Here is a 25422-nt window from a genome sequence, read left to right on the forward strand (position 1 = left end):
TCCCACCTTTCATGTTCCATACACATTACTTATGCCATTGTTTTCTTTAAATCATCTCACTTTCACTTCACTAAATTCCTCTAAAGAGGAAACATATTTCACCACCATAAGCAGAAAATCATTCTCACTTACCATAAACAGAAGGTGGCTTGAATGTGAAATGAAGACAAAATGATGTTATTCACAACTAGCTAAGGCTTCGTCTGCCCAAAGCACTGAGCCCAAAGCCCACCCACAGGGGTTGAAAAATCAACCACCACCAGGGGCCAGGATGGGGTTTTATTTGCATGTTAAAATGATAATGAGGAGGAGAAAACTTAACAATCTATGTTCTTCAGGTGTACGGGCTCCCTCAACCCTCGTAAGAGCCAGAAAAGGGGCCGGATGCAGTGACTCACCCCTGTAATCCCAGCACTTTGGGAGGCCGAGGTGGGTGGATCGCTTGAGCCCAGGAGTGTGAGACCAGCCTGGGCAACAGAGTGAGGCCCCATCTCTATTAAAATAGATTTTAAAAAAGAGCCAGAAGTGGCAGGTGCTGGTCTCATCGCCACTCACAGACGAGGAACCTGAGGGTCTGAGACACAGGAAGCTGCTCGATCCTCCAGCCAGGACGAGGAGGCTGAGGGAGAGCCCAGGCCAACCTGCTCTCGGAGTTTCGACTTTCAATCGTGAATTTTCCACAACTGTGCGGAAATGTTTGTCCAGGGGTTCTGGAAACACTTATGGTCTATCTTCTGTTTTCCTATTTTTGATAAACATAAAACAAAACAAGACAGAAAAAAAAAAAAAAAAACCTTCCCTTTCTCTGTTGGTCCATTCTGAGGAAGCGTCACCCAATGTGGTGACAAACAGCAAGTGGCATCACCCCCAGCGTGGGAGCGACAGGGCGTGGTGGGGACGGTGGCGCCAAGAGGGTGCAGTCCCCACCTGAAGGGAAGCAGCAGCTCCACCCACAGATGCTCCAGCAAGGAGAGCCCCGTGCCAGCTGCCCAGGCTGTTGGATCCAGTCAGGGATCTGGCTTGAACATGGGCCCACGAAGGGGGTCTGCACACGGGTAGGGTCTTTGTTCCCGAGTATCTTTCCCCAGCACCCACGGCAGTGTCCACCTCAGAGTGAGGGGGGGATAAATGATGTGTGAACAGATGAATTCATGGAAATCTCCCACTTTTTGCCTATTGGGGATTAGTTCCATGTTTTAAGTCTGGGCTGGCAGTGCCACGTGGTCCTCCTGGTGTGTCTCTGTCCGGTGCTAGAGGACACCCCAAGGTCAGCAGGGGCTTCTGCTGGGTCTCTGAGCTGTTGTTCTCTCGCCTGCCTCACGTGGACACAGGTTTCCCGGGTGGAGTTTAGTTGAGGGATCTCAGTCATTCGCAGGAGGAAACCTGCTGCTCCCTCAGGGGCACAGTGAGTTTCAGGCATTAGGACGGAGCCAACACCCACATTTCCTAAAGCCCTGAACATAAATTTCTCTCGACTCCCTTTTCTTGGGAATTAGCAAATCAAACACTGTGTTTTTCAGTGTCTCAAATCTCCCTTCGTCCCAGCTGAGCCCAAGGACAGTGAAGGGCAGAGGGTGGCGCAGGGTGGAGATTTGAGAAGTTTAATTAAAGCCTCAGGTTCAGGTGTGGGGTGATCCTGATCCATCACTGAGGTGCGGCCGCTCCCACTTCATGAAGAGACAGCCCAGCCCTGAGGATCAGAGCCATCTCTCAGACGGAGAAGAAGTCAACGCCTGACAGCCTTCGCTGGTTTGACAGATGCTTCCCTTTATGGTAATAAAGTGGTCTCCATGGTAACTGCTGAGGTCTTGATGATGGATTAGACGGGCTGTTTTTAATCATCCTGAAAACAATGCTGGCAGGTGCATAAAATCCTTCCAGAACCTTCCAGCTCAGCCCAGTCCCCAGCAGGATGCAAGTGAGGAAGTGAACCCAGGCAACTCCACGGCAGAAGAGCCACCCAGCTGGGCCCTGCCAGAGATCCTGATCAAAGAATTGTGAGAAATAATGGATTATTGATTTTGTTTGAAGTGACAGCATTTTTTGGATGGTTTGTTAAGCAGTGAGACATGAGTCAGGACAGGTGGCACAGACTGGGCAAGGCTGGGACTTTAGTCAGCCAGGAGGAGCTGCCTGGCAGAGCTGTCCACTGGTCTAGGACCCAGGCCACACTGCCCTGCAGCTGGTTACCTGCAGCTCCTGTTAGTGCCGCATGGCTGTGTGTGTCTCCTCTTTCTCATTAGGTGCTTTACTGCCCTCCTGGAATGTCAGGATTTAATTTCCATTCAGCTTTAATGAGACCTCCTGACCGTGTGGTCACACAAACTGAAATTAATTTCTCCAACCTGGCTCTGGCGACTTTCATCCTTAATTCCTCCGTGTCCCCAGGGCAGCTCCAGGCATGTTGTTGTCTTAATTCATCTTCTGTGATTTAACAAAGGGACTGTCCCAGTGTGGGGCACCCTCATGTCACACATGTCTCACCACAGCCACGCCTGGGCCAGGTAGGATTAGTTCAGAGATGCTTTTGAGGGGCTGTTGTCATGGACACCAAGGGGCAGGTTCATTTCTGGTCACAGACATGCGTTCAGCCTCTGTCTGCCGCCAAATGGAAGCAGCTACATTTGCTGAAGCCACAGAGGCCTGTGGTCACCGGTCCTGTGTCATTTTGTCTGCCTGGCATTTGTTCCCTCTATTTCCAGTAACAAGCCCTGATGGGCTCTGCCCAGCCACACCTTCCCTGCTCAGCTCTCACAGCCCCTTTGGAATTGCTTTCTCCTGGCCCAAGCATTTCACAGAGGCTGCACCACTCAGTCCCTCCTAGTCCCCTGGAGAAAGTGGCTGAGGGGGTGGTGGGGGATAATTGCATTTCCAAAGTCCGGGCAATCAGCCAATGTAAACAAGCACCTGAGTCACTACGTTGGGCTCTCTAGGAAACAGGTAAAGTAAATTAAATACACACAATTTCCTGACATTCCAATGCATTTCTGCATGAGCTGGGTTGGAGGAGGCCACTGTTCCTCCTCTGTTTCTCCTCTCAGCTCTGAGCTGAGCCACAGGTGGGCTCCTGAATCCTCATCTCCAGACTCAGGGCTGCTGGCCCCCTGCCTGACAGCCCCTTTCTCACCTGAGCCAGACACTCTCTGCCCTGCTCTGCAGAAACCTCCGGGCCTGGCCAGCAGCCTCAGAGGCCTCAGAAAATGTCCTGGCTGCAGGTGAAAGAAGACAAGGGTGCAGCTTCCCCAGCGTGCTCGGAGTTCACCCACCAGACACAACCCCTTCTCACAGTCACACAGGCTCCCAGGCTCTCCTGTGGGAAAGGCCAGTGGAAATGGCAGCATGGACGGAGGCATCCAAGGCCCGTGATGCGTGGCTGTGTCAGTGGCAGACCTGAGAATGGACGGAGGCATCCAAGGCCCATGATGCGTGGCTGTGTCAATGGCAGACCTGAGAATTCACCCATCCCCGCCACCCCATCCTGCTGCTCTTCTTCTCTCTCACCACCTTCTGCCCCTCTGGGCTCCTCACTGAGGACCACCAGGACTGTCCCTGACACTGATGCCGGCCAGGATGTCCGGGCGTCCCTCACACACAGTCTGTGCCTGGACAGGGATGGGGTGTGAGGCCCACTCGGGGGGGAGACCAAGGGGGGGCTCACCCAGGTGCCCAGGGAATCCAGGCAGAGCACAGTGCCCTTTGCTGCAGGGTCTGAGGGATCTTGGCCCCTAGAGCTGCTGCGGCTGTGCACTGTTACATCTCCAGAAGATGTGCCTTGCTATGCTCTCAGGACTTATAAAAAAGGAATTCTCTGTCCACAATTTATTCCTGTGCTTTAAAAGTTTGAATTCCAGTGGAAAAGCAGCAAGAAGACGTGAGCCTCAAGGATGATTTTGGAGATGGGTCTGATGATCGCGTTTGATCCACCAAAGCTTCCCATGAGAACAATATGTTTGTTTTTGCTGACACCACCAGCCCCCAGCTCAGCTCCTCTCCTGGGAGGCTGTGGGGTCATAGGGCCCTGAAGTGTCCCAGGGCTCGCACCCAAGCAGAAGACCTGTTTTCCTCAGGGAGTAATCCTCGCCCAGCACGTCAGGTGTAGGACCCGTACGTGGGAAGTCACAATGGGAGGCTGGGCACGGTGGCTCACACCTGTAATCCCAGCACTTTGAGATGTTGAGGCGGTTGGATCACCTGAGGTCAGGAGTTCAAGACCAACCTGGGCAACATGGTGAGACCCTGTCTCTACTAAAAATACAAAAATTAGCTGGGTGCAGGGCGCATGCCTGTAAATCCCAGCTACTTGGGAGGCTGAGGCTGGAGAATTGCTTGAGCCCAGGAGGTGGAGGCTGCAGTGAGTTGAGATTGTGCCACTGCACTCCAGTCTGGGTGACAGAGTGAGACTCTGTCTGAAAAAGAAACAAGTCACAATGGGAGCTGATGAAAAGCAAAACAATTTCATCTGCATCTCTCTAGTTCTTAGCAGGCTTCCACTGGGCTCTGAGTTCTAGGTCTGTATTTATTCACCATCCGTTAAGTCACTGAATTTGAATTATACACTTTTGAGGATTCTGGATGGAAAGAGGCGCTCATAAACTGTCTGGGTGTATAATCCTGGACCTTGCTGCTGTGTCAGCCCCACGAAAACTTGTTTATCGGTAAACATCAAGATGCAACATTTCCCTCAACTTACCTTTAATCCTCTTTTTATTATGTTTTCCAGACAGGAATTTCTTCTTTCAAGGAAGGCTGTCATAGAAAGACATGTTCTTGAAGTGTTCCTTATCATTGTCAATAGTGGAGGACACTTTGTCTCTCTTCTCTTCTGTTTCAGCCCCACTGTGGGTCCTGAGAGCCCTGCACCTACTGTAGCTCCACCCTGCTGCTTGTGCACTTCCGCCTCAGCCTCCCTGGATGGCTCTTTAAGTCAACTTGCGTTTCCCTAGGAGAGGTTATCACTTCGTGGGTAGCTGGGCAGAGCCTGGTCAGGCAGCAGTGGTGGAGCCCTGGCTCTCCTTTCCCTGGATGTGTGGCCTTGATAAAATCTTTTCATCAGGCACAGAGTTTCATGCCTATAATCCCAGCACTTTGGGAGGCTGAGCTGGGCTGATCACCTGAGGTCAGGAGTTCAAGACCAGCCCAGCCAACATGGTGAAATCTCGTCTGTAGTAAAAATACGGAAATTAGCCCAGCGTGGTGGCAGGTGCCTATAATCCCAGCTATTCAGGAGGCTGAAGCAGGAGAATGGCATGAACCCAGGAGGCGGAGGTTGCAGTGAGCCGAGATCATGCCACTGTACTCCAGCCTGGATGACAGAGAATCCATCTCAAAAAAAAAAGTCTTTTCATCTCTGTTAAGGTCAGTTTCCTCCTCTAGGAATGATTATAGGACATGTCACATAGAGCCGACGGACGAGTTACTAAATATACAGAGGTTAGCACCAAGCCTGGCTGGAACACAGCAAGTACTCAGTAAATGATAACTGTCATTATTGTGATTATTATAATTCTAAACATTTCGTTGGCTTTCCATATTTCTTTCTTACCTCAGGAGACCTCTGTCTCTTCTGTTTCTATTCTCTAGAATATTTCGATTGTGGCTCCTGGTTATTTACAAAGTTTTGTCAAATTTGAAACAAAAGGAGACAGACAGGAGAAATCCCTGCTGAAAAAGAATAGCCACCATGTCTTGGGCATCTACTATGTGCCAAAAACTGTATTAGGGACAATTGTGATCTGTCTTTTAATTCTCACAACATCCCAGTAAGATTTATACTATGATCTTTTTCCTTTTTCAGACAAAGAAAACCAGGCCCGATGCCTGCAGCTAGCAAGTGGCAGAGCCAGCATTTAGATCAAAGGCACACTCCCACTTTTCACTACGGGATCTTTCCTTCCTGGTCCATCCCTAATTACCTTAAATCACATCCTCAATTCTCTCTAGCACAGTCCAAAATAGGACAGAACATCTCTCATTTTAGAGTGTGCTGAGAACTTACTTGGAGAAATGAAGATTTAAAAATTTGTCCCTGCTCTTTCAGGTTTAGCTGTTTCCCATGGAGACAGGTCTACTGACCTATCTCCATGATTACTTATTCTTGTCTCCTTACCTGTGTGTCAAACAGACAGTCTGGGGAAAGCATTCTACAGCTCCTTTGCTGAGATTTTTCTCTCACATGAGCATTTCATCTTCTGTGGTCATTTCCATCTCTCTGCTGAAATTTACTATATTCATTCATATTCTTCATATTTTCCATTGAAACCTTTAATACATTAATCAAAATTATTTTACATTCACTGACTTACAGTTTCAACATGTGTGATATCTGAGTCTGGGTTTATCATGTTGTTTCTTGACGTTGGATTTTTTTCCTTGCCTTTTCTTGTGTTTTGTAATCTTTGGTTGGAAGTTAGACATGAGGACCAGGCACAGTGGCTCATGCCTGTAATCCCAGCACTTTGGGAGGCTGAAACAAGTGGATTAGTTGAGCTCAGGGGTTTGAGACCAGCCTGGGCAACACAGCACAATTCTGTCACCACCAAAAACACAAAAAAACTAGCTGGGCATGGTGGTGTGTGCCTGTGGTCCCAGTTACTTGAAGACTGAGGTGGGAGACTTGTTTGAGCCCGGGAGGCAGAGGCTGCAGTGAGCTGAGATCATGCCATTGCAGTCCAGTCCAGGTGACAGAGTGAGACTGTCTCATTCAAAAAAAAAAAAAAAAGTTAGACATGGGATAGATAATAGAAATTGAGGTAACAGTACTTGTACCTGAATTGGGCATATGTCTCTTCTTTAAGCCTTTATTTGGGATAGGAGGTAAATGATTCTAGACAGTGAGCTGCGTTTAAATGTCTCTATTCTGTGGTTACTCTCAGTGTACCATAAAGCTTCAAATTCTGCTAGTGTTACCTGTGTCTACAGTAGGGATTGAGTCAATGGAGAATTTTTCTCAATGTTCTTGCTTCACGCTCTGCTTTAGGCTGTATTTATGAGGCTGTGCCTCAGACAGGGTCTCTCTATACCAGCTTGCCCCTCTCCCATGGGTTCTGTTTTGACTTGTCGATGCCTGCTAACTTCATGACGAGGGCTGGGACATTCTCTGCTGTCCTGGGTTAGCACAAGTATTAGGTGGGCTCTGTGTCACTGAGACTCAAGGGACAGGCTCACCTAGTGCTCCTGCTCCCCCTCCAGCCGCGTCCAAGCTCTGTTTTCTTGTTTTGGTGTTTCTTGTGTGGGAGTTTCCAGCCCTCCCTCAACAGAAAGCATCTCTTACCATCTGGGCCTTGGGTATTTCTGGCTGTCCCCCGGGAGGGTGTTTCTCTGTTCCCTTTGTCTAGTCACAGTGGGTCTCTGTCTGCGGCCTGAGGCAGGGTCTCTGTCTGAGGCCTGGAGGCAGCATGATTTGTTGTCCCATCCCCAATGCCCTCAATTGTTTCGGATTTTTGCTCCATGGGTGAGATTGGAGAGAAAGATCTAGGAAGGCTCTATCCATTTTCTACAGTGACAACTGTACCCTACACCCAGGCTGGTGCCACAGAAGGGAGCTTTCTCCACTCTCATCCTAGCTCCAATATTTCTTTTGAGTATACAGCAAGCTCCACAGAGAAACCTCTGAAAATGGTTGCCCATGTATCTGTGCCTACTAGGATTCTATACTCACTGGATACAACATACATATACAGGCTGTAGAAACTTGCTAAACATTTTGGAAGTAATCTTCCTAACAGCATTTGTAGAAGCCTTGTGTTGCCCCCACTCCCTGCCCAAGTTAAGCCAGTTGCTCCCTCCCCATCTCTCCTTGGAGGCACCATGAAACCCCAGCTCTCTAATGGCTTTAAGGAAATCCAGTATGATTTTGTAGATTATTTAGGTTTTGCTTGTTGTCAGTATAGGAATGATGTTTTTTATAGCATTTTACAACCTCAGTGGAAACCACACATAACCCTTTTTGTTAAGGGTGCTGTTTTTTCTTCATGACCTATTAGCAACCAGTCAGAAACTGGTTGCTTCACCACACATAGCTAAACGGAACACTGGAGAACGTAGTTTGTGTTCTAAATAGTAATGTACCTAGCTAAATATTTTAGACGACGGAAGATGCAAGGAATGGTCATTGAGGTATAACCAGTAGACTCTGCCACACCCTGGAATCATTTTATTCTTCACATTTTCCCCTTTAATTTTATAAATAGAAATACTAAGGTTGAGAGAAGTGGCATCGTTTGCCCCAGTCACATGGTTCCACAGCATCAGAGCTGAAGCATGAGCCAGTGTCTCAAGCTGGGAAAACTTACCTATTCAAGAACCATTCATCCAGTGCCCACTCTGCACTGTGCACCATTTTAAACATAATTGTGATGATGTGAGTGAAAAAAACTCAATGCTAATTGTGACGTGATATGGGGAGAAGAACAGACGATGCAGCAATTCACTATCTGGGCTCACCAGTGTGGCTTGCTTCATATTTCCCAAGTCTTCGCCTGGAGATAACTAATATAAATGCCTAACGCTTTCTGTGCTGAAGCTTGTTATTTATATTGGGTTCACTGAAGACACAAAGATGGACAGCAGATGAATGTTTTCACTTGTCTTACTGTGAGTTATCTGATGTAGGTTTTTTAATTGGGAATAACATCTCATACATATAAAAGTCTGTTTAACAATTTAATTTGAGCCTGGGGTAGAAACAGGGGTTCAGGAGAAACTCTCCTGCCTGTGCAAGTAAGATTTTGCAATTTTCCAGTATTTTACATCATTCTGATGGGGAGACATTTCTAGTCTGTTGATCCATCCTAAATCCTCTGCAGCAGTCTGGATGTTGAGGAGGTTCTTCCTGTACTGTCCTAGGGAGGGGCAGAAGAGTAGAGTTCAGGAATTGAGAGACAGTGGCAGGGAGGGGGTGCAGAAGTCACTATGAGCACCCCCGCTGGGGGCTACCCACCCTCTTCCCAATACAGGTTGCAGGCTGCTGAAGGCCAGCAGACACCTCCGCTCCAGACTCCAGGGGCCTTGTTGTTATAAGTAAAATGTTTACTTAGAAATAGAATGCTTGTTCCTCAGTACCACAAGGAAAAATCAGCATTCAGACAAAAAAGTTTTTCTCAGCAAGGCAATTTTACTTTCTGCGGAAAGGGTGCTCCTCGCAGATGGAACAATGGTGAGAGCACACCTGAACAAAGGAGGGAAGCAATTTTTATCCCTTACGCAGCTTGTCCCTGCTAGCGTGTCCTGTCTCCATTGGCTGGAGCCAGACTGCACAATCTAAACTAAATTCGACTGGTTAATAATTTAAAACTTTCTTAAATAGGTAAAGGCAATAAAGAACAAAGGAAAAGAGGAAATTGCTTATGAAAAGACTTAGAGAAGTAATAATATTTCTAAATAGGGAAGGGGCATAGACTGTAAGCTGGGACATGACTGTGAGCATGTCTAGCACAGACATCTTGGTTAAAGTACAAGGACATAGAATGTACTTATTCCCTTATGTCTAACAGCTACATAGGGTAGGGCTTAACAAAGAGTTATTAAGAAAATATAAGAAGGCTTTGAAGAAAGTCTTTAAAAGAAACTATTATTTCTAACACTTATGATTTATTCTTTAACAAGAAGGGAAACTTTGAAGAGGAACTTTTTACTTTTGATATTTGTCCATGGCTGTAGCTCCACTGTGAAACACAAAACCTGGCACATAGTAAGTGAGCAGAACACGGTTAGAATGAATTAAGGGATGCGCACCACTGAGGACCCAAAAACCCCATGTCCCTGAGGAGGTAGGAATCTCGGCTGAGCAACAGGGGAGAGGAGTCCTTGGCTCCATGCGTGAGAGGAAGTGCATGGTCAGGAAGGTTCAGCTGTGGGAAAAAGAGACCCCCAAATAAGAGTGGCTTAAATGAAATGGGGATTTTCTTGTTATCCACACTCCAGGCATAAATTGTCCAGGGCCCTGTGTTGACCCCAGGATGTCAAGACCCCAATTTTCCTATATGGTTGCTCTACCAGCCCTGGCTGCCCCTTCCCTGCTGTGATCCAAGATGGCTTCAGGCATCCACTATCCTTCAGGGGCAAGTGGAGAGAAAGAAGAGGGCAGGCTTTAGGGGCATGACCTGAAAGTACTACACACCATTTCCTCTCTCATCCCATTGGCCAGAACAGGGTCATCTGACCACACCTTGCTGCAAGGGAGGCTGGGAATTGTAGTCTTTATTCTGGGAGCTCATGTGTCCTGCTAAATCCTGGCAACTCTATTACCACAGCACAAAAGAGGAGGAAAGCACACTGCGGGCAGCAGTCACTGTCCCAAGGCTGTGCCCAGGGGAAGTCTCAAAGCCTTGAGGGTCCTTCCCATTTCTAACTGTAAATAATTAGAGATGAACAAAGCAGAACTCAAGGTAAATCTCAGCTGGGTCAGGTGATCACCCATAAGGTTAGGGAGAGAAAAAGAGGGAATTTCAAACAAGCTGGAATTTTAAGTTCGTGTGACTTGTTTTCCTAGAAATAATTAGATAATACAAATTTAAAAATTAAAAAGAAAAAGAAAACAACCAGCTCCACTTGGGAAGGATGTGGAAATTGCTTCTTAAAACATTTATGCTACAGCAGCCAGAAGAGCCCACCATGAATGCCTAATTATATTTTTAAGTTGCTTTTGTGCTATTGGACTCTCTTTAGCAGTTATTGCTCTTATTATTTGTCATGAGGACAAGCCATTTAATGCATTTCAGAAAAATCCATGTGTCAACTATCTTCCCTCTGCAATGTGAATTCAAACACAGCAATCTCGCAAACAACTACTTCCTTCCCTGGTCTCTGATATCACTCAGGCAGCTCACCTTGGGGCAGGCAGGGTGCTCCGTCCCTCTGCCCGTGGAGCTCCAGTCAGCAGGCATGGGCAATACCGCTGCTCCATGTTCACACCAGGCCCAGACTCCACATGGGAAAATTGCCATCTGAAAGGAGAATTGGAATGCACAGCCATTCTGACTCTTGTCTTGCTGAGACATTAAAAATGAACACCCCCCATATCTGTATGCACAGAAGACAATACCACCAGCTGTGTGAGGACTAATCTTTCTCTCTCTTTTTGTGCACAATTTTCCTGCACAATAGCCACTAACTTGTCTTTCATTTCTGGGGATAATTGTCCACCCGAGTGTCAGATGAAAGAATTATTTCCAAGATACAGTGCAGGAGCATGACCATGTTTCCAGTGCTGAGGGTTTCTCTGCAGCTCTCTGAACCTGTGTCAGTGCGTCTGCAGGTGGACACCCGAGTCTGTGCTCGGAAGGCAGCCCCTGAAAGGGAGCCAGGAGGCCCAGACACACACAGGCACCTGTGCCCAAATCTGGCAATGATCCAGAAACTAAACGCCCAGGTCTGTCTCTAATTGTGTTTCAGCAACGCCGCCCACCTGATACATCACTCTCTGATGTGCAGGGAGGGGGAAATTGCAGCCAGCGAGTCTGGTCTTTCCTCTGGAAGGGTTGGAAGATGTCAGGGAAGTGGCAGCAGCAAGTCGTCTCACGTGAACCCTGAGGTGCTCTGTGGTCCTCACGGGGCAGAGCCTGCAGCTGCTGGGGTCTGGGATGGAGGGGCTTTGCACTGGACCACCTGAGTTATCCAGGGCGTGGGGCTCCATAGAGGCCTAGACAGGGGCTCAGGGACCACCAGCCGGGGCAGAAGAGCTCAGGGGTGGTTTCCAGGCTCTGTGCAGTGATTAGGGTGTTAGAAGACACCAAAACAAGGCCCCTCCCCCTTGGATCTGCAGGGCATGGGCTGGTCGTATGTCAGCTGTTGCTGCCACAGAAGTCAGGGTTCCGGGGTGGAGTGAGCCCTGGGGTGACCTGGTGATTCTGCAGCCACTGTGACAAGGCACGGAGTGCCTTACGGGTTCCCTGCGGTCCAGTGTTAGAGCACCGAGTTACATAACCCACGTGACCCTGAGCTTCTCAACACGGCGCAGGCTTTCCCGTAGACCCTGCTTCACGCTGGAGCCCCTTAGACAGGAAGGGTGAAATCAAAGGAATCCTTCTCTCCATGAGGAATGCCAGCGCTTGCAGCAGCTGCTCTGCGAGGGCCCGCATGTCTGCAGACCCGGACCTCAGGAAGGGAATGCAAGTGACCACAGCAGCGCATTCGGGAAGGTTCGTGGCCAGCTGGCGGCCACACGAGGAGCCTGCCCTCCCAGGTCAGTTGGCCTCCTGGCTCTGGTGCTCCAGGCCAGCGTGGCACAGCTGCCTGCGCCCTGCTCAGAGGACTCCAGGTCTCATCTAGGACTGCCCATCTCTCTCCCTGCAGGTTCCTCGGTCAGGGATGGAGGTTGCAGAGTCTCTCCCTCTCCAGTGTCCAGGTCCCGCCCTCAGGGAGCAGAACAGGAGCCTCCCATGTCCATCACAGAACCCTCCTTCCCAGGAGGAGGCCCAAGTGTGGCTGAGGGCACCTTCAGAAAGTGGGAGCCGCTGCCCGCAGGAGACTCCGGGAGGCTGGAGACGGGTGCTGCAGGGCCTCCTTCCATCGCCAGCACCTGCCCTCTGTGCCTCCAGTCCCTGGCGCTGCAGGGACCCAGGATGAGGGATCCACTGTTGCTTGAATGCTGGTGTCCTAGTTCCATGACTCTTTCTGCTGGACCGGAAGCTTCTCAAAGAGACTGTGCCTGAGCACAGGCCCTGCTGGACAGCCAGGGCTCAGGGATATTAGTTGAGTGGTTCCTTGGATGATAGTGATGTCCACAGCAGAGTCTCTACCATCTGGCCATAGGCCACGCTGATGTAGACGCTCGCCATGGTAGGTCACGTGATCTACTCTTCAGGTCTTAGGTGGGAAATGCATCATGTGACCTCTCCAAGCTTTTCTGTGTGGGACACATGGAGGTGTTTGGGAGAAAAAGGTTCAGTCTTTCTCTCCATACCTTTCCATGGAGGCCCTGCCTGGCCACTGGCCAGGGCATTGAATGAATGAATGAATGCTAGTGACTGCCGCCATCTCTGAAGGAAGCCGGGGAACCCTCCCACAGAACCACCCTGGGGCTGGGGTATCAGAGGCCCAGCTAACAGTCATCTATGGCCCTCAGAGCTCATGGCCACACCAGCACCATGAATCAGGCCTAGGGTTCCAAGGCCCCTGCTCACTCATTCTACGAGTCCCACCCCAGCAGCCCACGGAGGCTGTCCCATTGGTGACTGCCCCATCGTTCTCAAACACGCCTGGGCTGGGCTCTGCTCCTCCCTTCCTCCATCAGCTGAATAGGGGCTGCTCTCCCCACCCCGAGAGCTCGCATCTCTGAGGCCTCAGAACTCTCCACCAGCAGCCAGCACCTGGGACTTGTGGAGGTGTCAGGTGTGTGCTGTGGGGAGAAGTGCATGAACTCAAGCAGAGGGAAGGAGCCCCCACTTGGGGGCAGGAGGGTTGGCAGCAGCTCCAGCTTTGCTCTCACCCGGGCTGAGGCTGTGTCCCAGGGACATTTACAGCAGGCTCGTCTCCCGGCTCTGTGTGCATTTCTAGGATGATCCTCACCTGTCCCTCTTTCCTGACCCAACCCTCTGGTTCTCCAGACTTTACACAGCCTAAGTCACTGGCATTAGTCAGGTTCATCCCTTCTACTGTAATTGGGCTGCGTCTCCCGAGGTTGGTCAAGTAGCTTCCCCGAAATCACCCCGCAGGGTCCCTGAACTGACGTTAATCAGCTTCAGCCTCAGTTATTTCCTGGACTGGGTCACCTGTACCCGAGGCTCCCAGCTTCAGCCAGACTCAGGCCTCTGATATTCCTCAGCTCGCCCTGGTCATTAACCAGACTTTCTCTCTACTCATGAGCCAGCCTCAGGCATCTAAATGTGAGTCCCCCCCACTTCTGTGCTCACAGAAGTTGAAGTGGGGCGCTGCGGGGAACCAACCTCTTGTTTTTGATGGGATATTTTCCCTGTGAAATGGCCTGCACATTGCCTTCCGTTTCCAGCAGCAATGGTCCATCTGCCTGTCGGATAAAACACCCAGAGGCAGTCCCTGATGCAACCAGGACTCTCAGCACCGAGGCGTCCCCCCTTCAGCGTTCAGCATGTGAGTCCATGCTTTTCAGACACGGACATCTGAGTCTGTCCATCAGCAGCAAAGCAACCTCCTTAAGTAGTTCCCGCAGGACCCGGACACACACACACTCACACACACACACACGCACACACACACACACATCCAACCCCATCAGCAGCAAAGCAGCCTCCTTAAATAGCTCCCACAGGACCCGGACACACACACACACACACACACGCGCGCGCGCGGGTCCAACCCCATGGCAGTGATCTAGAAGCAAACCCCAGGTACCTCTCAGTCAGACATTTCAGGAGTGCCGGCCACCTAGTAATCACCCTAGATTCAAAGTGCGGAGAGAAACTGCAGCTTCCAACCTCTTTAAAGCTGCCAGAGGGTGTCAAAGGCGAGGAGTGGGGTGGGCGGTCTTGGTTCTCAGTTACCGACACTGTGAGTGACCCGTGTCCCTCGTGGGGAGCGGAGCCTGCGACTGCTGTGCATGTGGGGGTGGGGGGAACAGGGGAATCCAGACTGATGGCCTGAGTCCTCCAGCAGCGCGTGGGGTGCAGAGCCCCAGAGGACAAGGGCAGGGCTTCAGGATTATTGATCTTTGAGGGCAGATCCAGGCTGGGTCACCCTCTCAGGGGGCGGTTGTCCTGGGTTTACCTGCAGTGCCTGGGGCTCTGAAAGCCCTCAAACAAACCCCCTCCACCTCTTAGATCTGGGGCTCGGGGCACCTTTCAGTACTGTGGTTAGAAACGGAATGGGCAGTTTTTCAAATTTTGATAAGTGCTGTCGGTTTGTTGACATATCACGATGGCCACAGGTAATGGAATCCACATAGAGGCTTCACTTCTCGTCATTCCAGCATCCCCCACCATGTGTGGAAATGCACCTTCTGTTCTCAAGGGAGATGTTCCTCCCATCCAGCCGTCTGGCTCCAGGAATATACTGTGCTCATATATGACTCCGCCCCCATAGCCACCACTGATTGGTCTATTGGTGGTCACTTGACCCCACAGGCAGGTCTATTGGAAGCATTCTCTGGGGTTTTCAAACTGGAACTACATGAAGCCAAGAGGAGGAAGAGACCACATGTTTTCTGTCCTATGGAGAAGGCTGATCTACCATGACAAAAACTTAAGCCAGTCTCATTAGAAGACAGAGGAGGTGGGGCTGGACCATCCAGCGCGGCTGCTCCGACACTCACCTGCACATCTGACCTGCTCTTTGGCTGCACAACCTGAGTCTGAGAGCAGAGCCACAGGGCTCCCTGCAGAGAGTTCAAAGCAGAGGCTATTTACAGAGGTCTAGGTAGGGATGGGGAGGCTGCACCCCATGAACTGAACCGCAGGGAAGCTGTTATCCGCCGTAAGCCCCAGGGCACAGGTGTGGGGCTTTGTTTCTGAAATGCAGGGAGGGTTGTAACTCTGGGAGAGGAGTTATCTGGCAGGATCGGAGATCTTATTTGAAGGAAAACCTCCACTGCCAAACGTCAGTCAAGCAGGCTCCAACTTCTGTCTCCTCCCACCCTCAGGCTTCTCCTGCTGACTCTCATCAGCCAAATCCAACAGAATCCAGAGGGCAGGGAGCCCCACTGGTGCCATTTATAGAGGTCAGCCTGCTGGGCACAGCGAGGTCAGAGAAGGGCACGGAATCGATGCAGAGGGGCAGTCAGAGAATAACTTGTGTAAAACAACCCTTCCTGGATTCCTTGAGTCCGTAAATGTTCCCATTGTCTTAGCATTTCTGACTTGCATTTCTCTGATTTGACTCCAAAAGTCCTGTTCCTGTGACCGACTCCCCAAAAGACAATAAGTTTCTTAAGCCAGTTACTAAATCAAGTACAGGGGCAGGTGAAGCTAAGTAATGCTTGTTGCATGGCTGGATAAGAAGGCGAGAAAGCTCTGCAGAGGCCCCATCAATGTTACATAGATGCTGCCCTGGTTTCATCATCTGCCACCCACCCTTAGGCAGTATCTTTGTTAAGGCATCTTATGACCTTGCCCAAGATTACCTGTGATGGAGTATGAAGGCCTTTGGCAGCACAACCACTCTCTTCATGGTCTTTTAGAAAACCAGCTGCCCAGCAGTGCCTGAGACTGAGCAGACATTCGATTCATGTTGTTTGAATGAAGGGACAGATGAGTCAGTGACATATAGATGATGAATGGATGGATGGATGGATGGACGGATGGACGGATGGATAAATAAATGGATAGAAGAGGAAATAGATAAATAAGTAAATGAGTAGATGGGTGGATGAGTGATGGATGAATGACAAATGGATGGATGGGTGAATGAGTAGATAGATGTGTGAATGACAAATGGATGAGTATGTGAATGGGTGGACGAATAAGTAAATGGGTAGATGGGTGGATGGGTGAATGAATGGATGATGAAGGTACAGACATGTGGATGGGTGAATACATGGGTGGATGATGGATAGATGCTAGTGACTGTTTCCACACCATCAGGAAGCCACCTACCCCCTAAGATAATTAGGGGCTGAGACTTCAGAAAGGCAGTGTCCCAACTCATCTCTGTGACCCTTACAGCTCCACTCCCACACTCCAGCAACTTCCCCCTGGGAGGCCCCTGACCACGAGGAGTCCTTATTTCATAATCTCACCAAGATGAACAGATGACCATCCCTGGAGGGCTTCACATTGAGTAATTGCACTTATAGTTCCAAAACATCCTCTTGAACTGAGTTTTGCCAAGGGCTGTTTCTAATTGTAGTTCATATTTTATTGCATAAGTTTAACAAGTGCTGGTCTCTCCTAATTCTAGTACAGAAGTCTGTGGATCTCAAAGTAGCTCAAAGGAATTAAAATCCAGGAAGTGGTGAGATGTTTGGTGTGTGCTGAGGTGGGGAATGAATGGACCCAGGAGCAGGAAGGTGAAGGGCCCTTCACAGTGGACCTGAACCAAGGCGCCTATTCAAGCTCAGACTCTCACTCACTGTGGGGGACTTTAGAGCAGGCATTTAGCAATCACCTTTTTACCTTTTAAGAACAGACTGGAGTGTTTGCTTTCTCTTCTCCCTCTGGGACACAAAAGCTTTAGTCTCTCAACACTAATCAGGCTGAATCACCCGATATGAAGATTTATTCCTCTTCATGGACCACACTGATTCTCCAACCATTAACCAGGCTGACTCCAGACTACCCAGGCTGAATCTCCTGGAAATATCCAGGAGTCCCTGGATGTTAACTGTCCCCGTTTCTCAGTTATTTGTGAGACTGAGTCTCCAACCATGAGCCCACGCCAGGCCCCCACATTTCTTAGAATCATTCCCCAGGAACTGGGCCAGGAACTGTGGCATCAACCAGGCCCACGCGCTGGATGCTGCCCTGGTTGACTCCCCCTCATTCCCCATGGTGGATCTCTAGATATGAGGCCACCCCAGGCCCTGCACGTGAGTCAGCTGATGGGACAGCGTTCAGTCTTAGCCCTTTGAGCATGGGCCAGCCTGGCCATGAGGCTCTTGAAGCTGCAGGTCTTGGTGCCTGGGCCTCTGGAGAAGTGCTGCTGCAAAATGGAGAGGAGACAGTGGAAACAGCTTCCAGAGGAAAGCTGGAGAGATGCCAGGAGTGCACGGCCGGTGGCCCTGGTTCTCAGGGGAGGGTTACAACTGTGTCCGGAAGGGATAATTAACCGTTCTCAGGTGGCGTCTCAGCCCATCAGGGTGTCTGGGCATCCTGGCCCAGTCCTCTTGGCAGTTCCTCTAAGAGACTAGTCGTCTACTCCCGGGACAACCCGGGATCGATCCAGTCCCACAGCCCCGTGCAGGGTCTGCAATGCTGCCCAGGCTCTGGTTCCTTCGCACCTGAGATCTCCATGTTAGGAAGAAGGCTTCTGCCTGATACACCCGGCCTTCTGTGCAACATGCCGTTTGGTCTGAACTCATCAAAGAACCCGAAGCTGAGCTGGGCTCAGGACTGACGTTAGAGCTGCACACACTGGCATCTCACTGTGAGGACACGGGGCCAACCAGGCCATGTCCCTGGAGTCCCAAATCCCAGGTCCACATCCCCACCACACTTTCCTCTGACTGACAGCGGGCCCAGGCTTGGGCGGTGGGTACAACCGGAGGGAGGCAGAGGCAGTGCCGGGTGCCCCTGGAACTCGTCCATCAGGGCCTCTCAGCGGCAAGAGAAGGAATACCCATTCAACCCGTATTAGAGCATGCAGGAGCCTTCCCGACTCCTCTCACCAGCCAGAATGAGCAGAATTGAGAGGCTGAAAATGTTCACATCCAGTTTTCCTGGTCCATCTCCTGGCTCATTGTCCCTAGATTAGTTTATGTTCTGACAGCACCTGTGTTCTTTTACTTAATTCCAGCCCCCGTGTTAGTTTATATTAGGACAGTCCCTTCACTAGCTTATCTAGGAGCCGGGGCTTCCTTGCAGGTGGCCACTCCATCTCCAGCCCACACCCCAGGGCTCAGTTCCCCAATAAATGAACTCGTTCTGGGACCGCCCACACCAGTCTTAGGACTCTGATTGGACCCACACAGGTCACGTGCACATCGTGAACCTACCACTATTGAGTTCAGGGGCTCGGGGCTCTGATTGGCCCTTCCAGGAAACCCATGAGACAATCAGAGGCCGTTATTGCAGAGGGGCAAGTCTGGTGTCACAAGGGTCACAAGGTGGGGAGGCTTGCTGTTGGCTCCTTCACTAACTGTCCTGGCTGTCTGAGTTCCTGGGAACTGGGAGGTCACAGAGGGGCCGCCCTTTCCTGATACCCACAAGGAAACAGTGTAGCTTCTCATTCCCCAAGTTCCCTAGAGCCTGTGTGGGGCCCAAGCCCTGGGCGGGACCATGGGAACAAGGACAGAGTGGGACAGGAGACTACATGGGAACAGGACTGCAATGAGGAACAGGACCATAGGAACAGGACCATGGGGCCGAGACTGTGGGACGAGACCATGGAAAGGACCATGGGAACAGGGGCCAAGTGGGACAGGAGACATGGGAACAGGACACAATGGGGGACAGGACCATGGGGCAGGACCCATGGGACCCAGAGACTGTGGGACCGAGACCATGGGAACAGGACCATGGGAACAGGACCGTGGGACCGAGACCATGGGAACAGGACTGTGGGGACAGGACCATGGGAACAGGACCATGGGACCGGGACTGTGGGAACAGGACCATGGGACTGAGACTGTGGGACCGAGACCGTGGGAACAGGACCATGGGAACAGGACCGTGGGACCGAGACTGTGGGACAGAGACCGTGGGACAGAGACCATGGGAACAGGACCGTGGGAAGAGGACCATGGGACCGAGACTGTGGGACTGAGACCATGGGAACAGGACCATGGGAACAGGACCGGTGGGACGAGACTGGTAAGGACAGGGCAGTGGGAACAGGACCATGGGACAAGACTGTGGGACGAGACCCGTGGGAGTTAGGACCATGGGAAGAGGACCATGGGAACAGGACCATGGGACCGAGACTGTGGGACAGAGACCGTGGGAACAGGACCATGGGAACTGGATCGTGGGACGAGAGCGTGGAGCAGGACAGGGAACAGGACAGGCTGCAGGGCTGGATCCCCATCTGACCCCACTCAAGGATACACCTGGCCTCCTATGTGGAGAGGAGAGCTTAGCCCCAATGGGAGTCAGGGTCCCGGACTGCCCTGTTCTTGGGTCCTGCCTGTGAATTCTAGGGACTCAAGTCCAACCTGCTCTTTTGTCCTGGAGGGATTTCCAGCCCTGATTCCCGGAAGACGTGGGTGGTGGGTTTTACCTGCGTGACTCCAGAGGTCGTGTTACTTCATCCCGGGCACTGCACCTGTCTCCTGGATCTGATTTGCTTCTCATTTGTCTGTGCCCTGCCTCTGGCTACTGGGAACTCTAGACAGTGACAGGCGTAGGGAAGCTCAGGCCGAGAATGGAGCCATTTCCCAGCATCTCACTCACTCTCAGGAAAGGGTGTGGAGCTCTAGAGAATGGTGGTGGGGAGGCCATCTGATGGAAAGCTGTCCTTGCTCTGGTGAGAGAGCTCTGACCTTTGGGGACAAGCCCTTCCCCACTACCATCCTACCTGGGGCAGATAGCCCAGGCCAGGCCCATACATCACACACATGCAACCACAGCACCTGGCACCTGGCTCAGCGGTGAGCACAGGAGGGGTGTGTGTGTGTGTGTGTGTGTGTGTGTGTGTGTGTGTGATAGAAACAGAAGAGAGAATATATTCTGGGGAGGTAAGGTAGAGCCCATCGATCTAGCCAAGCCTGCACTTTTCAGATACATTAAAACAAATCATTTTTTTTCCAGACCTGGTTTCTGATTTGCCAGTGCTCTATCTCCTTCAGAAGGAATCCTGCTGCTACATGTCTGGGGAGCCCGGTGTGCTGGGTAGGGGTCTAGGTCCCTCTCTTGCTTGAGTAGTCTTAGGGAACCAGGTCTCTCACCAGGCCTGTTCCTCCTGTGTCTTTGAGGGGCTGGGGTGATGCTGTCTTCACCTTATCTGCTCTGAAAGCCCATGTCCTGGTGATTTAAGCAGTGCCCCTTCCTATCCAGGCTATGACTCTCTGCTTTCTCTGGAGGTTGGAACGCAGTTGCGGGGGAGGGGACCAACATCTAGGTGGCCTTTCCTCCTGCCTGTCCTCAGCTCCATCCCAGACTTGAGTTGTGTGTCATCCCGAGCCCTCTGGCCAGAGAATTCATGCGCACCTGCAGGGGCCACCTCGGTAGACACCCCCTGCCATGGAGCATGGACAAAGCCCAGGTGGGTACAGCTCTTTACTTTCCTGCACATGGAGGATGCAGGTGATGCAGCTACCTCTGAAAACCCCAGGATCTACACTCCCCCAGGAACAAAGATTCCATCCACTGCAGACCTCCGGCAGCTTTAGATCACTGGGGGTAGGGAGATGAGAGTCTGATGTTACAGGAAATTTCATTCTTTCAAATCCAGAATGTCCAAGAAAGTTATATGCAACAAAAAGAGAAAAGTCAGTGTCTGTTTCAACAGCCAAACCAGATTTATCCAAAAAGGAAAAGCTAAAGTTCACATGTCATGGTCTAGGTACCTTCTCACAGGGACATGAGATAATGTGGCCATGAAAAGACTTCGGTCAGTTAAACCTGAGCTCATGTCTTTACTCTGAAACCTTGTTGCTGTGTGACCTTGACTGAGTTGCTTACCCTCTGTGCCTTTCTTGTCTGTAAAAGGGTGAAATGGCAAGTCTTACGATATGGTTTGGCTCTGTGTCCTGCCCCTCCCCACCCAAATCTCATCTCAAATTGTAATCCTCATGTGTCAAGGGAGGGACCTGTAATCCTCATTTGATGAGGGAGGGTGGTGATTGGATCGGGGCCAGTTTCCCTGTGCTGTTCTCATGAGAGTGAGTGAGTTCTCACTGGTTGTCTGGTAAGTGTTTAGTGCTTTCCTCTACTCTTTCCTGCCGCCATGTAAGATGTGCCTTGCTTCCTCTTCCCCTTCTGCTGTGATTACAAGTTTCCTGAGGCCTCCACCTCTATGTGGAACTGTGAGTAAATTAAACCTCTTCCCTTTATAAATTACCCAGTCTCAGGTAGTATCTTTATGGCAGTGTGAGACCGGATGGATATACCCTACTTGATGGGGCATCGTGAGGATTAAATGAGATGGCACGGTAAGGTCCTCACCATGCCCCCCACACGAGACATGCTCAGGGGATGTAACGCACCCCGGCAGATCAGCCCAACCTCCCAACCTACTCCCCACCACCTTCCTATCTTGGCAAGGCCTTTACCATCCTCCTGCCTGCCTGGCACAAACCGTCAAAGCCTCCAGGCCCTCTTTTCCCCACTCCCACCTGTCAGCATCCTGCAGGATCTGTCTCATTCAACGTGTCTTTCCTCTTTCCTCCACCTGAATTTCAACCCCCAGATCTAGCCACACTCACCCCAGCTCTGGGTTATGTCATCAGACTCCGCCCACCCTCTGCCTGCACAAAAGCAGAAGGAACGCTCTAAAGAGTTGTCAGACGCCCTCACTCTCTGCCCAGAACCTGCAGGGGCTCCTGCCTCACTCCAGGTGGAATCTGGAGTCTTGACAAAAGCCTGCCGGGCCTCGTGACCTGGCCCCATCCCCCCAGCCCTGCCATCTCTCTGTGCCCACCTCTTGCCCTTCCTCCTGGCTCTACATGCACAGGTAACCTTGACATTCCCTAACACACCAGGCATGCGCCCCTACAGTAACCTCCTGGCTGGGGATCCTCCCCCACTCGCCAGGTGCAGACCTCCGCAGTGCTCCAGGAGGTGACTAAGCTTCGGCCTCCACTGCAGTCTGAGGAGCTGGCCTCTGAGCCTCAAGGTTCAACCCTACATTTGCTGCAAAAGTTCCCAGGGGAATCCTCAGCTTGGCGGTACAGCAACGTTGACCCAGATCCCTGGTCTTGGATCCAAGAGTGAAGGCAGAGTAATGGTGCTCTAGTGAGCTGGTGGCCCTCAGCACTGTGTCCGGAACAGGGACCCAGGGACCCATTTGCTAGAGCTCGGCCTCCACGTCTTCTTTTATTTTAAATGTGTATCTATGTCTATATCTATGTATCTATATCTATGTCTATGTCTATGTGTCTGTATCTATGTGTCTATATCTATATCTATATCTATGTGTCTATATCTATGTGTCTGTATCTATGTGTCTATGTCTATATCTATATCTATATCTATATCTATATCTATATCTATATCTATATATTTTTTACACAAGGTCTCTCTCTGTAGCCCAGGCAGGAGTGCAGGGGCATAATCTCAGCTTATTGCACCCTCTACCTCTTGAGCCCAAGCAATCTTCCCATCTCAGCCTCCCAAGCAGATGAGACTACTTTGTATCTTTTGTAGAGATGGGATTTCGGCAAGTTGCCCAGGCTGGTGTCATACTCCTGGGCTCGAGTGATTCACCCACCTCAGCCTCCTAAAGTGTTGCGATGATAGGTGGGCACCTCTGCACCTGGCCCCCGACCCCTTCTTGAGAGAACAACAGAGTTCACCTGCCCCATGTCCATTTCCGTGGACACCTCGGGGCGAGGTCTGCCTGCTGTGGCCAAACCTGCATTCTCATCTTCCTGGATACATAGCCACACCACACGCTGGGCCCCTTGGTATTATGTGAAGTTGAGAGATGAGATCAAGGTCAGGGGAAGGGAGCAGAAGTGAAGCCATCCTGCTGGGCAGACCCAAAAAAACCTCCCTGGAGCCTCTTATCCCGCTCTTTACCTCCCACCCACCTGACCCAGGTGACCTTGGGACCTTGGAGCCCAAACACTGGAACTGGTGGAGTTACAAGAAGGTAGTGACTGGGGTCCCTAAGTTGCCCTTGGAGGGGAGACAGCCCCGTCGGGAGCTCACATGCTGGGCTTTGCTAAGCGAGGACACATGGCTGCTTACCTGCTGAGCCATCTACATGGCTGCATCTGTTCCAGTAGCTGGCATTACCCTCATCAATCCATCCACCCCTGGATCTCCACAGCAGGATGGCTTGCTGTGGGGAGTCAGGTTACTGTGTCCATTCCAGGTGAGACCAGAGGCCAGTGACCTGGCAGGAGTCCTGTTTTGCAAAGGGCATGAGAGTCTGGCACCATGCCACAGCAGGGTGTTCAAGCAGGCCTCAGTAGGAGGTCACACAGAACTGGCTTTTTACAAGAAAAAGCTTTACTAGCAAAAATGGTTTGTTAGGGGCTCCAAGGATCATAAGACATCTTTGAACTTCATGTCCCTTAGCATGGACAGTCCTAGCCAGGTTCTCTCTTTGGGTCCCTCCCAAGCCCTGGCTGTTGTCCTTTGAGGGAAAACACAGCCACCTGCTGGATCACATGACAAAAGGAAGCCCTCATGGGTTAGAGACAAAGGCCACTCAATGCCAGATGATGGGTCCTCTTGCTTTCAATTCTGGTTTTCCCCAGTCAGTGATTCTTAAGCTCTGCCACATGTTAGGATCTCTGGGGAGATTTAACTATTCCCAGCCTGCCTCAGTGAACCCGGAGTCTGGAGGTGCATAGGTTTCCTGGGAGATGCTGAGGCACAGCAGGTGTGAGCACTTGAACCATCCTTGCATCCTGAGATCACTCCCACTTGCTCTTCACAGCAGCTTCTCAAGCTGCATATGCACAGCGGCACCTGGGGTCAGTTAAAGTGCAGGTTCTGAGGTTCTGATCAGGTAGCTCTGGTGTGAGGCCTGGAGTCCAAACTTCCAGCAAGCACCGAGTGACATCAAACTGTCAGTCCATGGACCCCACCTAGAGAGGCCTCAGAGCATCTAGAGCCAGTGGAAGGCCATCTTTGGATGCACCATTTACAGACGCTCCTTGACTTATGATGGGGGCTACTCCCTGGGAAACACATTGTGAAGCCAAAGCATCACCAGTTAATCCATCACAAGTGCAGGACCATCTGTATTTTCAATTGATTTTCATTTGGGTCTTTGGAATCAAGTGGTGAAAACCAATTGAGCTTTAAGCAGCAGGAACAAACCCACCCCCAAGTGAGTATCCTATGAATAATGGGCTAAACGCTGCTGCCACTGCTTTTCAGGGAATGAGCTAAGGGGAAACCAGCCATGGTCACAAACACAGATGCATGATGAACAAGAAGCAGAAGCAGAGAAGTTCCTGCAGCTCAACTTCCACTCAGTGCTCCTGGGTGGAAAACTCACCCAGAACAGGCAACTAGGTGCAGTGGCTCATACCTGCAATCCCAGCACTTTAGGAGATCAAAGTGGGCAGATTGCTTGAGCCTAGCAATTTGAGGGCAGCCTGGGCAAAAATGGTAAAACCCCATCTCTACAAAAAATGCAAAATAAATTAGCTAGACATGGTGGTACATGTCTGTAGTCCCAGTTACTTGAGAGGCTGAGGCAGGAGGATGACTTGAGCCGAGGGAGGTCAAGGCTACTGTGAGCCATGATCAGGCCACTGCACTCCAGCCTGGGTGACAGAGTGAGATTCTCTCAAAAAAATTTTTTTTAAAGAAACAGGCGACCCCATTCTTGTTCTCCCCTCAGAGTCTCTGGGTGATCTCAGGGAAGAATTCTTGCTAGGAACCCACAAGGAATGGGGAGCAGACCTGGAGGTTCATGAAACCCAGGCTCTTTTCTGAGAGGACAAGAGTTAGGGTTTCTCAGAGCTGCTCCTCCTTGGACAGTTCTTGTTTCAAAATAAGTTCAGAGACTGCACAGCTCTGAGTACCTCTGAGAATCTGGCAGCAGATGGGGGCAGTTTGAAGTGGTGCCTGACTCAGACCTAAAAGCCTCATCGAGTGAGATCTCAAGAAAATGCCTCTCCCTGTGACAGAGACATAATGGCTCCTACTGCATCAGAACGCTGGACCCTCATTTTCAAGACAGTCTGGCAGCTTAGAGAAAAGAGTGCTGGGTGGACAACCAGGAGTTCCTGTCCTC

General features: G+C 50.8%; 1 long non-coding RNA gene across 1 annotated transcript; it reads right to left on the bottom strand.

The window, feature by feature from the left end:
• Positions 1-1510: 1510 nt before the first annotated feature.
• Positions 1511-16259, bottom strand: LOC108581252. The gene is made up of 3 exons (XR_001893191.3): positions 7165-16259; positions 6107-6259; positions 1511-1983 (listed from the first exon to the last, which is right to left on the bottom strand). It is a non-coding gene; the product is annotated as an uncharacterized LOC108581252 (long non-coding RNA).
• Positions 16260-25422: the final 9163 nt, after the last annotated feature.

The sequence above is a fragment of the Papio anubis genome, chromosome 9 (assembly GCF_008728515.1).
Source record: "Papio anubis isolate 15944 chromosome 9, Panubis1.0, whole genome shotgun sequence".
NCBI classification, from domain to species: domain Eukaryota; kingdom Metazoa; phylum Chordata; class Mammalia; order Primates; family Cercopithecidae; genus Papio; species Papio anubis.